Source organism: Nomascus leucogenys, chromosome 4, assembly GCF_006542625.1.
Source record: "Nomascus leucogenys isolate Asia chromosome 4, Asia_NLE_v1, whole genome shotgun sequence".
Taxonomy (NCBI): domain Eukaryota; kingdom Metazoa; phylum Chordata; class Mammalia; order Primates; family Hylobatidae; genus Nomascus; species Nomascus leucogenys.
This window is the reverse complement of record NC_044384.1, coordinates 115,216,667-115,230,084: the sequence shown is the minus strand read 5'-3', so window position 1 is coordinate 115,230,084 and position 13,418 is coordinate 115,216,667.

Sequence of the window (13,418 nt, the reverse complement as noted above, 5' to 3'; positions counted from 1 at the left end):
TACTTCTTGCATATCTACTTAACTAGCTGTTATAGCATTAGGCTAAGAGTCAAAGTTCTGAAACTGTTCCCCTCTTTATGAAACAGGGAACAGTGTACCCTACTTTCTGGCTTGTTGTGAGGGATGAGGTAATACATGTAACAGTTACTTCTAAATCATGCAGCTGTTTATAAATGTAAGATTAAATGTATAAATGTAAGTTGTAATTTACCCTGCAGCTCCACAAGGGTGAGAAATGAAATACAATTTTGCTGATATCACCATTCAAAAATTGTCAGCAATTAAAATTGTCTATATGTTCAAAGGATGAGTATACTGTGTTTCTTGAATCATGTTTGCTAACTCAGTAGAAGAACGGGCAGGGGAAAAACAAGGGACATTCTCCAAGGTCAAAGCATTCTCTCCCAGATTATTAGTTATGTGGGAAGTGATGGTCAGCCTCATTGGTTATTAGATAAATGCAAATTAAAGCAATATTCCTATGCCGTTTCAACTAGATTATAAACTCCCTGAGTTTAGCCCACTTCTGCTTTTCTACGAGGAGTCAGGCTATACAGAGTAAGGTAAAAGCTCTGGCTTTCTTCCCCCATGGAGAGTTATCTGAACAGACTCCTATACGGGAAATCTTTGGGTGGGCCCAATGATGACTGTAACTGGGCTGTCAAAAATCTCTAATTCTGAGGTTTGTATTAGGAAACCCAAATGCTTGCCACACTCTAAATTGGCCTTCTCAGTTGGAAAAAAGATATTGCATTTAGATTTCTACTCCTTGACTCCCTCATGTGTCATTTAGATTTCTACTCCTTGACTCCCTCATATGTCATTTAGATTTCTACTCCTTGACTCCCTTCTTTTTATCATTGGATGTCATTTATCTGGCTCCACTAACACTCCAAGAGCTAAGCATTGGGCTGTGAATCTTAAAAGATAAACAATGAGTATCATTTGGGAAGCAAAGGAACAGTAGACATTAAGCCTTTTTGTGGAAATGGACTTGTGAGTTTTTACCTTGATAGCTTTCAGGAGCTCACACTGCATCTGTACAGTTTTTAATCTCATATAGTTCTAGATAGGCAGCTGTAAGTTACTTTGAGTAAATGCTGGCTTTGGACAGTCACTGCAGCTTATGGCTGCTTTGTCCCATGGAGAGTAGCCAAGGCAGGGCATATGTATGATCTAATAAAACAAAACACACTCTGGTTTTAAGCAAATGCCACACAAGTCTGCCTGCACAGACTTTACCAAATGGCTTGTAGGTCAGGCAAGGATCTTAGGATGCAGCTTCTTGACCTTGGACCAGAGGATCACAGCTTCATCTGGCATTACAGGGGAGTTAGAGATAGGACGGTAAGCCTGACAATATTGTCTGCTTTCAAATTGCTAGACGTACTGGATTTAAGACTACAGAAGGCCAGGAGCAATGAATGGCTCATGCCTGTAATCCCAGCACTTTGGGAGGCCAAGGCAGGTGGATCACCTGAGGTCAGGAGTTTGAGACCTGCCTGGCCAGTATGGCGAAACCCCATCTCTACTAAAAATACAAAAAAATTAGCCGAATGTGGTGGCACGTGCCTGTAGTCCCAGCTACTTGGGAAGCTGAGGCAGGAGAATCACTTGAACCCGGGAGGCAGAGGTTGCAGTGAGCCAAGATCACGCCACTGCACTCCAGCCTGGGTAACAGAGCAAGATTCTGTCTCAAAAAAAAAAAAAAGACTACAGAAAGAATTGTGGCTGGAGTGTGTGTGCCTTGACCATGGGTTCAAAAAAACTGCATATTACATCTATTCAAGGTGACTTTGGATTTGGTATTTACCTGAATTCTAATGATGCCTTTAGATTTCAGATACCCACATTGAGTCTTCACCCTTGGAAAAATGGTGTTTTCTTTTAAAAAATTAATAAAAACAAATGAGTCTTTATTAAAAAGGTAATACACTACCTTCTTGGGATAAGAGAAAGAAGGATTTTAAGGAAATTCTTGCAGACAAAAAGATTCTGGATAATTTAAAAAACCTATGCCTGCAACTTTAAGATCAGCCATAGTATTAAGTAGTAACAAATGCTTTGAAAAGTCATACTTTAGTTTGTGTCAGAATAAGGAAAGATGGATTGTTTAAACTGAAGAAGAAAAATCTATTCTTAAAAGAAACGTTAAAATTTTGTAATCTAGACAGATATTAAGGGGAAAATTAGATCTTAAAGGCCATGATAGATTGAAATAAAATGGAAAGTCGATCTGCCCAGGTTTAACGCCTCTTAAAGAAGCATCAGAAGAAAAGAGGGTTCTCTTAGCTCTTAAGAGGTTTGAAACAGTCGACAGAGCTCAAGAGAATTTCAGAGAAAGGGAGATAAATTATTGGAGCATATTGAAGTTTCTCCACTACAGAGTATCAGGACCCAAGGTCCTAAGAAGAGGTGGCTTCAAAAACATGCTGATGGAAGAATCATAGCAACAGCAACTAGGAACCTCTGCTTAAAGATTGGGGCAGCCCTACCAAGTAGCTACAGAAAATCTGGGCAGACTTAAAAGGACAAGATCTGGAAGACTAGCACAAAACAAAAACACATTTAAAAAGTAAGTTTTAAAGTGACATGGCCATTGGAAGTGGAGATAAAGTATTGCCTGTACTCTTAGGTGTAATGATACCCACAAATGCCTCCCCCTACCAGACAAAAGCAATCTGTGGGTCTCCACTGACGTTTTTGCAACCCTGGGATTAAGTCAGAAATACAATATTCTAGATCCTGTCAAGTTTTGCTGTTATTTTAACTAAAACATATTTTTAGGCTCACAGAAGATCTATTTTCTCATTATAAAAATAATGTTGGCGGCCGGGCACGGTGGCTCACGCTTGTAATCCCAGCACTTTGGGAGGCCGAGGCGGGCGGATCACGAGGTCAGGAGATGGAGACCACGGTGAAACCCTGTCTCTACTAAAAAATACAAAAAATTAGCCGGGCGTGGTGGCGGGCGCCTGTAGTCCCAGCTACTCGGAGAGGCTGAGGCAGGAGAATGGCGTGAACCCGGGAGGCGGAGCTTGCAGTGAGCTGAGATCGTGCCACTGCACTCCAGCCTGGGTGACAGAGCGAGACTCTGTCTCAAAATAATAATAATAATAATAATAATGTTGGCTAGGTGTGGTGGCTCACACCCATAATCCCAACACTTTGGGAGGCTGAGGCACGAGGATGGCTTGAGCCCAGGAGTTTAAGACCAGCCTGAGCAACACAGTGAGACCCCCATCTTAAATCAGTCAGGTGTGGTAGTACATAACCTGTGGTTGCAGCTGCTCAGAAGGCTGGGCAGGAGGATTGCTTGAGCCCAAGAAGTCGAAGTTGCAGTGAGCTGTGATGGTGCCACTGCACTCTGACCTGGGCAGCAGAGCAAGAACCTGTCTCAAAATTATTAATAATAATAATGCCAACTTTAGACAGTAAACATTCACTTGCCCTGAAAAGATAATAAATAATGAGTTCTATAAACAAGAAACTGTGATTGTAAAACCAACAAATAGCCCACCTTTATGGGGAATCAAAGGATTCGGAGAAACTGAATAGATCTGTTCAGAAAAATAAACCTGCTTTGGGCTTTATTGAAACACCAAATAAAATAAGCACTGTTGGTGGGACTGTAAACTAGTTCAACCATTGTGGAAGTCAGTGTGGCGATTCCTCAGGGATCTAGAACTAGAAATACCATTTGACCCAGCCATCCCATTACTGGGTATATACCCAAAGGACTATAAATCATGCTGCTATAAAGACACATGCACACGTATGTTTATTGCGGCACTATTCACAATAGCAAAGAGTTGGAACCAACCCAAATGTCCAACAACGATAGACTGGATTAAGAAAATGTGGCACATATACACCATGGAATACTATGCAGCCATAAAAAATGATGAGTTCGTGTCCTTTGTAGGGACATGGATGAAACTGGAAAACATCATTCTCAGTAAACTATTGCAAGGACAAAAAACCAAACACCGCATGTTCTCACTCATAGGTGGGAATTGAACAATGAGAACTCATGGACACAGGAAGGGGAACATCACATTCCAGGGACTGTTGTGGGGTGGGGGGAGGGGGGAGGGACAGCATTAGGAGATATACCTAATGCTAAATGACGAGTTAATGGGTGCAGGAAATCAACATGGCACATGGATACATATGTAACAAACCTGCACATTGTGCACATGTACCCTAAAACCTAAAATATAATTTAAAAAAAAAATAAAATAAGCATGTCTATGGAACAAAAGCACTCTCAGCAAATGTTTTCCCAAGGTGGAAGATTCTAAACAGGAAATTTACCAGTTTCTGAAAGCTGAAATGATTAACATCAGGCATCTTTTAGAGAAAGCAAAATTTACATGAATAGTACAGGAAAAGCTGGTGGGTCTCCTGACCACCACTTTCACTCCCCATGTGCATTTCTCTTAAAAGGTGATTATCTATGACAAAACCGAAGAAGTCATTCATTCATTCTTTTATTCATGAATCTATCACAAGTCTCATGAATAAGGCCCACTTATATAGTCTACCAGTGGAGGGAGGCAAATAACTGGTGATTATGGTATAACCTCTGGTGGGTCCATAAACAGACTAGATCTGAGGTTCCTAGAAACTTAATAGTGGTGCTGCAGCCAGATACAACTGTGGTCAAATACTGGGGTGTACCTTTTAAGCAATCCTCACATGTTGAGCATTAGTTACTATTAATATGTTGTTCCTTGGGAGATCTATAAATGGCACCCTACACACATGAGAGTAGCAGCTGGTACTAGTGAAGAGTAAGTATCTTTTGATTTTTCCTTTCATGTTTCAGCTGTTGCAAAAATAACAATCATCAACTAGTACAAACCACAGTTGACATGTGGGAAATCAAAAGGGAACCTGCCAAGATAATCTTTGTTCTCTTGTTTAGTCCACAACTACTGGGAAATATATTCAAAAAAGGATGCATGAGATATTACACAGACAGAGAGGCCCTCTGAGCCAGAATGAACCCAATTCATCAGGCCTGCCCCTAGGCTTTGCCTCATGTGCCATCTCCAAATCAGCTCTAATATGTTTTCTTACCAGCAACATCAGTCCTGAAATTCTTAACCTGACCTGCCCACAAAGGCACCTGTTTAGACCCTTCTGGTTTCTCTCTCTGTGGACTTGCCTCAACCTTTACCCCTGACACCCTGCACTTCTAATCTGGCTGTTCTTTGGATGCCCCTCCCTGGCCACAGCTCTGTCATGGGCCAGTCCTCTGCGGGGGCTCTCAGATTTCTGGAACCCTCACTTTTAGCATAGCCCCCTGCAGAAATGATTGAACACTGGGTCAGAAGCATAGCTTAGTAGATAGAATAGATTTCCCAATCCTATGGAGGAAAAACAGGCAAAATAAGTAACTTATAGAAGACAAATTTACTTTTTATCAGACAATAAATATTACCTGCAGCACCACATAATTGTGAACTCATTTGCAAAACCAAAAGAGTTGACAAGCACCAGTATGGATTGTAGCTCTGATGTTTTTCCACAGATATATTTGGACTATTACGTTATGTTCACATTTTTAAAAGATTCTGCCAAATTATAGTATAGACAAGACATTAATGTCTAATATTAGAAGATATAGGCAAAGGAATAAGTGGTAATAAAATTTGATAGCATGTTTATTACTGATACAAAGAAACACTTGTGTTTATTCCACAAATCTCTCCACATGGTTGTGATACAACTGCTTTATGGGGCTGTATTCAATGATGATTGCAACATATACTGGAAGCAGCCTGCCTGCCATAGAGACAATATCAGCTTTACAGTTAAATGAACCCATGTTTGATTTCATCTTAGCAACTGCAGAGCTTCATGACCTTGAGAAAGCTCCTTAGCCTTGCTGGTATTTAGCTGAGTCATATATCAATGCTTTTGCCATCTTCATAAAATCCTTGTATTAAAGTTACTCCTTTAAGACACTGAACTCTGATCTTTTTTTTTCTCTTCACAGTCACATTTGTAATTATAGCTTGTTTAGTGTTTTTTTTTTACTATGTTATAAATTCCATAATAGCAGGAACTATGCATGTGCATATCACCAAGGTATATCCAACACCTAGAATGTATAGAACCCCTAATATATCATTTAAATAAATACATGAATACCTAAGCATTAAAAAGATTATAATTTGGTAATTTAACATAGGTAGAAAGATAATTCCCTCAAACAAATCCTGGGGGTACGTTGTGTCTAGGATGGATATATACATGGGATTTAATACTGCTGACCGATTTGGGGAAGTTCATTGGCAGGGTCAGACTAATGTGATACTCAATGTAAACCTCTCAGAATACACCAGAGATAGAAATTTATACTTAAACTCCAGCATGCCCCAGATATGACTCATCAGTGGGCTTTATTTTAATATTTCCTCTTTGGCTAAATTGCAGCCCCTATCCTAATCTCTAGTCATTATTTGCAGGCACATCAAGCCTTTTTGATCCAAGTGCTGAAAGACCACATTAATGAGAGTACATACTTCTTGGGTTTTTTATTATTTATCAATTTATGGTGTGAGAAAATCTCTCAAAGACAGAAGATAGAAACCTACATAACATTGAGTAGTTGGGCCTTGAATCATGGGTTTAAATCCTAGCACATCTATTTGCTAGCAGATGGACATTTATCTTCTCTAAACCATAGTTTTCACATCTGTAAAATGAGGATAAAATCGATACCACTTTATAGCAATGTCATGAGAAATAAATAAAATAATGCCTATAAAGTCCTTAACCTGATACCTGGCACCTGCAATAAATATTGGCTATTTATTATTATTGATTCTTTTTTCCCTATACTGAAGGTAACCTTCTTTAAAATATTTTAAAATTAATACTCAGTCATCAAACAATTGTTGAGTGGCTGCTATACAAGCAAAGTCGAGGATGTAGAAAATATTAAAACACTTTTTAAAAGAGTAAAATTCCTATTATGTGAATTAATAAAATTGGCAATGAATATAACAGGTGAAATTCCATTCAAGGCTATATCACCTAAAAAGCTATTCCAAAATAGAAAATATTCCAAAATTCAAATTTTTAAATAAGACTTTAATATAGCTTCAGGTTATTTTATCTTGACTTTCTAAACAAAAGCCACTTTGAAAATGTGAGAAGTGTTTACATTTTTTGCTACAATGCTTAAATTTTGAGAAATCTATAAAAAGAATCTTTTTTTCATATATTCTCATTATTTTACCATGCAGATTTTTCTCTACTGCACTTAGATGCCTTTTTTTTTTTTTTTTTTGCATTTTGGACATATTTCCTAAGTTGTCCAGCTGCTATTTAGGCTTTCATATTTTTTATTATACAAAAAGAAAAACAGACGAAACACAGAAAAATAAAAGACATAACTTTAGAATGTCCATTTGCCTACTTTTTTTCTGGTTTCAGTAGCAAAGTATTCTGGATAAATAGAATTCACTAGTGCCAACATATTCTATTTTCCACTTTTGACAAACATACACAGAATCTCTACTATGTACCAGGCCCTGTGCCAGTACTTAACAAAGACAAATGACTCCTTTCTCAATGAAGACAGTGGAGAGATTAGCTAAAAGAACAGGTTCTAGAATCAGACTGACCAGGTACAGACACTCAGTAACTGTGACTCGTGAAGCTTCTTCACAGAGACTGTCCATGAACTTAGGGATCAGGCAGAACTGAGTTACAATTCCAGAGTTTCCATTTATTGGAAAGACCTGAAATATATAATCAGCATTTCTGAGCCTCTGTTTTCTCACTTTTAAAATAAGGGCCAACAATCTCATTTTGAAAACTGTGAAGCCAAAATGCAATACACATCTGCAATGTATTAGCTCAGTGCCTAGGTCATGTAATGCTATGCTAGTTCCCTTCTGTATCTGTGCCTTTTCTTCCAGACATACCTTTGGAAAAAAATATAAATAATTGGGGAAAAAATAAATTTCAGTCAGAAATTAGGGGTTATTGCTGGCAAATACCATTCTTTTGAAAGGACAGAATGTATTGCTGTGACTAAAAGTCACAAACATAGGCTGAGAACTCACAATCAAAATCTCTGGTAGTAGTTGTTGGTGAGAAATTTAGGATTTTATCAGCACCGTAGACTTAATGACTCAAGAAAGCAAAAAAGATGATTAGTTATATACCATCCTGCAAAATGCCAGGTAGTACTTGTTACAGCAAGAGTTGAATGTTGGTTTCAAACAGATCGAATTGTTCACCATCTGTTCATAGAAAGATAAAGCCCCTCTTCCTGTAAAATAGGTCAACAAGCATTTGAAAAAAAAAATTGTCTCAAATTTCAGCATCAAGTGACTCTGCTTATGTAACCAAAAATTGCACACAGGGAACAAATAAAAGATCAGCCAGTAAAATAGAACAATATAAATTTTGAAATCCATTTCTGCATATCTTGGAAACATTTCACTTGTGTTTTATGGAAGACTGTAAAGTAACAGTGAAAAACATATTTAATAGAGTGCCAGATAGTTCAAGTTTTACTGTTTTAAGACTTCAATCTTCAACATGCTATTTTTATACTGTTTATCCAAACTTTAAAATCTTTTCAGGCCTTAATTGCTTTTGTACTATGCATATGGAATTAAATTTCTGTATAATATTTTATATACTTATATTTAAAATATAAGTAATCAACTTATATTTTAAATATAAGTAATCAACTTATATTTTAAATATAAGTAATCAACTTATATTTTAAATATAAGTAATCAACTTATATTTTAAATATAAGTAATCAACTTATATTTTAAATATAAGTAATCAACTTATATTTTAAATATAAGTAATCAACTTATATTTAAAAACAGTAAACAATTAGAAAGCAAAAGACAAAATCCAGAGAATCTAAAAAATCTACAGTCTATTAGAATTAACAGTAAATTTGGCAAAAATACTTTGATACAAGATAAATGTACCAAATCCATTTTATTTCTAAGGAAAAAAGTAGAAAATTAAATTCCATGAATTATATAATTCAATATAATTCATCAAAACGCAAGTACCGAGACATCAGTCCAACAGATGTGTAATATCATTACACTGAAAACTACAAGGCATTTCTTAGAGGAATTAAAGAACACCTAAATAAATAGAAGGATATATAAATTCTTGGTTATGAAGACTCATGTTGGAATGAAGTAAATTATCCTCAAATTTATCTAGAGACTCTAAGAAGTCCCAATCAAAATCCTCAGCTGGTTATTTTTAGTTGACAAGCTGATTCTAATATTTATATAAAAATGCAAAGAGCCAAAAGTATCAAGGACAATCTTGAAGATAAATATCTAAGTGTAATTTAAAGGACTTGTATTACCACATGTCAGGAATTACAGTAAAGCTACAGTAATTAAGTAATTAAGATAGGGTGGTATCAGTGCAAAGATAGACAAAAGGACTAGTTAAACAATATTCTAGAAGCAGACAAATATATAAGTGTTTGTTTTAAATCAAATAATGTATTACAGAGCAATGAGGGAAGGATGGTCTTTTCAAAAAATATATGCTGGGCCAATTATATCTCCATATGGAAAAATTCATTTTGATGCCTAACTTACAATATGCACAAAAATAAATACCATAAAGATCATTGATCTAAATGTGAAAGGAAAAATAATAATAGTTTTGAAAGAAAATTATGAAACTATATTCATGACTTTGGGATAGACTGTTTTCTTGAACAGGAAACAAAAAGCATTTACCAAAAAGAAAAAAATTATAAATTAGATTATGTTAAAATTAAGAAATTTTGTCCATTAAATGATTCCATTCAAAGATTGGAAAGGTAACACAAAGAATGGGAGAAGATATTTGAAATATCTATCCAAAAAAGGAAATACATATATATTATATATATATATGTACTGCAAATCAGTATATATATAGCATATATATATATGCTACAAATCAGTAAAAGACCCATGTTCCAAAATAAGTAAAATACTTGAACTGACATTTTGCAAAAAATAATATCCAAAATACAAACAAGCATATGAAATGATGTCCAATTTTATTAACCAGAAGAAAATGCAAATTAAAAACAATTTGAGATCACTATGTAACTACTAGATTTATATCTAAAGTTTCAAGTTTGGCAATAGTATGGTGCACCTTATGATTATGATTGTAAATTGGTATAATCACATTGGAAAATTATTTGTTGATATTTACTAAGTACTCAAGATATGCCTACCCTAAGACCCTTAATTCAATTCCTACTTTATAACCAAAATTATTCACCAAAAACCTGTGCCAGGATGTTATTCAGAACAGCTTCAAACATCTTAAAAACTATTCACCAAAAACCTGTGCCAGTATGTTATTCAAAACAGCTTCAAACATCTTAAAACAACCCAAACATCATCAAACAGTAGAATGTTAAGTCAATTATGACATATCCCTATAAACAAATACTATATAGCAATGAGAGTGAAACACAATACTGCTACACACAACATGGATGAATCTCATAAACATAATTGTGAATGAAAGAAGCAAGACTGTATGATTCCATTTACAAAAAGTTCACAACAGGCAAAATGAATATATGATGTTAAAGTACGGGCAGAAGTTACCTTTGGATCAGAAGATGTTGAGGGATAGGTAGCTTCTGAAATGCTTTCATGTCTGAGTGATGGCTAGAACAATATGTTCTCTTTATGAAATATATTGTTCTATGCATGGTTCACATACTGTGCAATTATTTTTTGTAAAAATTCAATATAAAAATTGACTTTATAAAGTAACATTTTCCCACTATATAGTAGTCCCAGATTCTTAAAATGTTAAAAATATCATTTTATAAGATGCTTGCTCATCTGATAATGCATGAAAACGGAGGCACACCTCCTTTTCTTTGAGTTTTTATTTTTGTGAGTACCACACTAAAATATTTTGAATTTGTGCTACTCTAAACAGTGCGGTTGAAGTGTTTTCATGTTAATTTGTCATTTATATTTCTTTTTCAAATTGCTCATGCCTTTCGCTCAATGTTTTCTCTATGATGTATACAGTTATTATTATTATTATTACTATTATTATTTTGTGAAGCTTCTTCATGCAGGAATAGAATAAATAGCTTGCAGTGTGTGTACAGTTATGAGCTCTGTCTGACCCTTGGGAAAGTTATTTACTATTTAAGTCTCACCTTTCTCATCAGGAAAACTGGATAACAATAATATCAATAATTCTGAAAAGGTTTTCTTTTAAAAACTATATGAGTACCTAGATGACATGTACACTGCAAAATCTTTTTCCACTTTCAACAGTTCCCCACACCTATTACATGTAAGAACCCATGCTAGGCACTGGATGGTGACAGAAGGACAATTTCTGTCATTAAGCCAGTGCTCTGGTCAGCTGTCAGTCAAAGCATTATAAATCTGTTCCTTTCGTTTTCATCTGTCACTTTATTCTGCTGACTTCACTTCCTCAGCATCCCGGAAGATGATTCTCTTTCTGTCCCCACAATCACTGCCTGCATTCAGGCCTCCATCTTTCCTGCCTCGATGTTGTAATGGCTTCCTAATGAGTCCCTCTGCTATCATCTCATTAGTCCTCAATCCGCTAAACTCCCTGCTGCCAGATTGAACATTCTAAATGCAGCTCCCATCATACCAAGCTTCATATTTCACTTGACATGGATTCCATTTCTTTATCAGATCACACACAAAAAATTATCTGATCCCTACTTTTCCACTGCAGCACCATCTCTAACAGTCCCCAGTTGTCCTCTTATGTTTCAAAGGTTCCAAAATACAAGCAGTTTCCTGAATAATCCATGATGTTTATGTCACACAACCTTGCATCTGATGCTCCTTCTTTCAAGAATACCTCTTTGGCTCTATTCCTTTCCTTCAAATTCATCTCAGACACCATTTTTCCCAGAAGATCGTCTTTTTCCTAACATTTGGGGTTCTAGCTCAGCTGATCTTCCTCTAAACTCTCATAATCTCATCCCATCAAAATACCTGCAAAATTGCACTTAGCTTTTTTATTGATATATATGCCCAACTCACCACTCTTGGAACTACTAAGGAGCAAAGACTATGTCTTTTGTATGATTGTCCATTAATCCTGAACATTTCCACATGAATGAGTGAATGAATGAGTGAACAGATGAAAAAGCATAATTGAACTGCCTCTCATGGGCTGCCTCCAGCAATATTCTCATGAAGATTTTTAAGAGGAATTCAATAAAATCAAGTTAAGGTTTCTTCATTCTCTTCTGGAAAGAAGAGAAATTAAAGTAAACTCTACCCTCTGTAGCAATGCAGAAACATAGATAGATACATACACACATACATACATACATACATACACAGATAGATACATAGATACATACATACATGATAGATAGATAGATAGATAGATAGATAGATAGATAGATAGATAGATTTCATACACTAGGAAAAGACTCTGTTGCTTTAATTCGCATGCCCATTTATGACAGAGATTCAGATGACCTAAGCTTAGGGAAACTTGAAGAATATATTATAATTGGGAGTCAGGTTATTATTCTCACAAGAATGATTCATCCCTTCAACTTGCAAACTGCTCTTAAATCAACTTGCAAACTGCTCTCTCAGCTATGGGGCTGAGAGAAAACTATATTCCTTTGTAAGTGGTGGTGGAAAGCACATTATAAATGGTCCCATTGCTTCTTGGAGGAGGATGGAATTCATCACTTAGTTGGCTGCCTAAAGGCCCTATTTTAGAGCTTATGTACCTGAAGATTAGCTCATATAGTATCAAATCACCAAGGGACTTAATATGAGATGATGTCAATGCATAGAGAAATTATTTCAGCTTCTCCTCTCTTGGTATTCATAAAGGAGGAAATTTGGAGGCCAGATCCTGAGAAAAGTGACTAGCATCTACTGTCAATCAATCTGCAAGTATGGATCTGGTGCTTCGTCAAGGATCAGAAGAGTTATATGTGTATGGTATATATATATGAAGTGGGAGTTTTAAAGTACTCACTCATCAGCTACTTCTTTGTGAACTTTTTCTCTGTCAACAGCCAAGTCATACTTATTTGAGTCTCCCCTTCAGTATCTGCCCCATCACTTTCACCTATTTGGTTCTCAGCAGATGAGGATTTGAATAGATTCTTAAAAACTCTTGTGAACCAGAAATCCCGAAAGTATCTGATTTTTTAAAACATGAAATCTTCTAAGGAATAGAAGTTCCTGTCGTAAGTTTTATCTACATTCTTCAGGCGTTCATTTGCAACAGACCCTTGCTTCTAATTTGCTGCATGATGGATAGTGACAGCTGCATATAAAGCAGCTCAGAGACCATGAGAGAAGAGGGAGCATCCATTACCTCCAGTTTGTGCACATTACTGTCATTGCCCT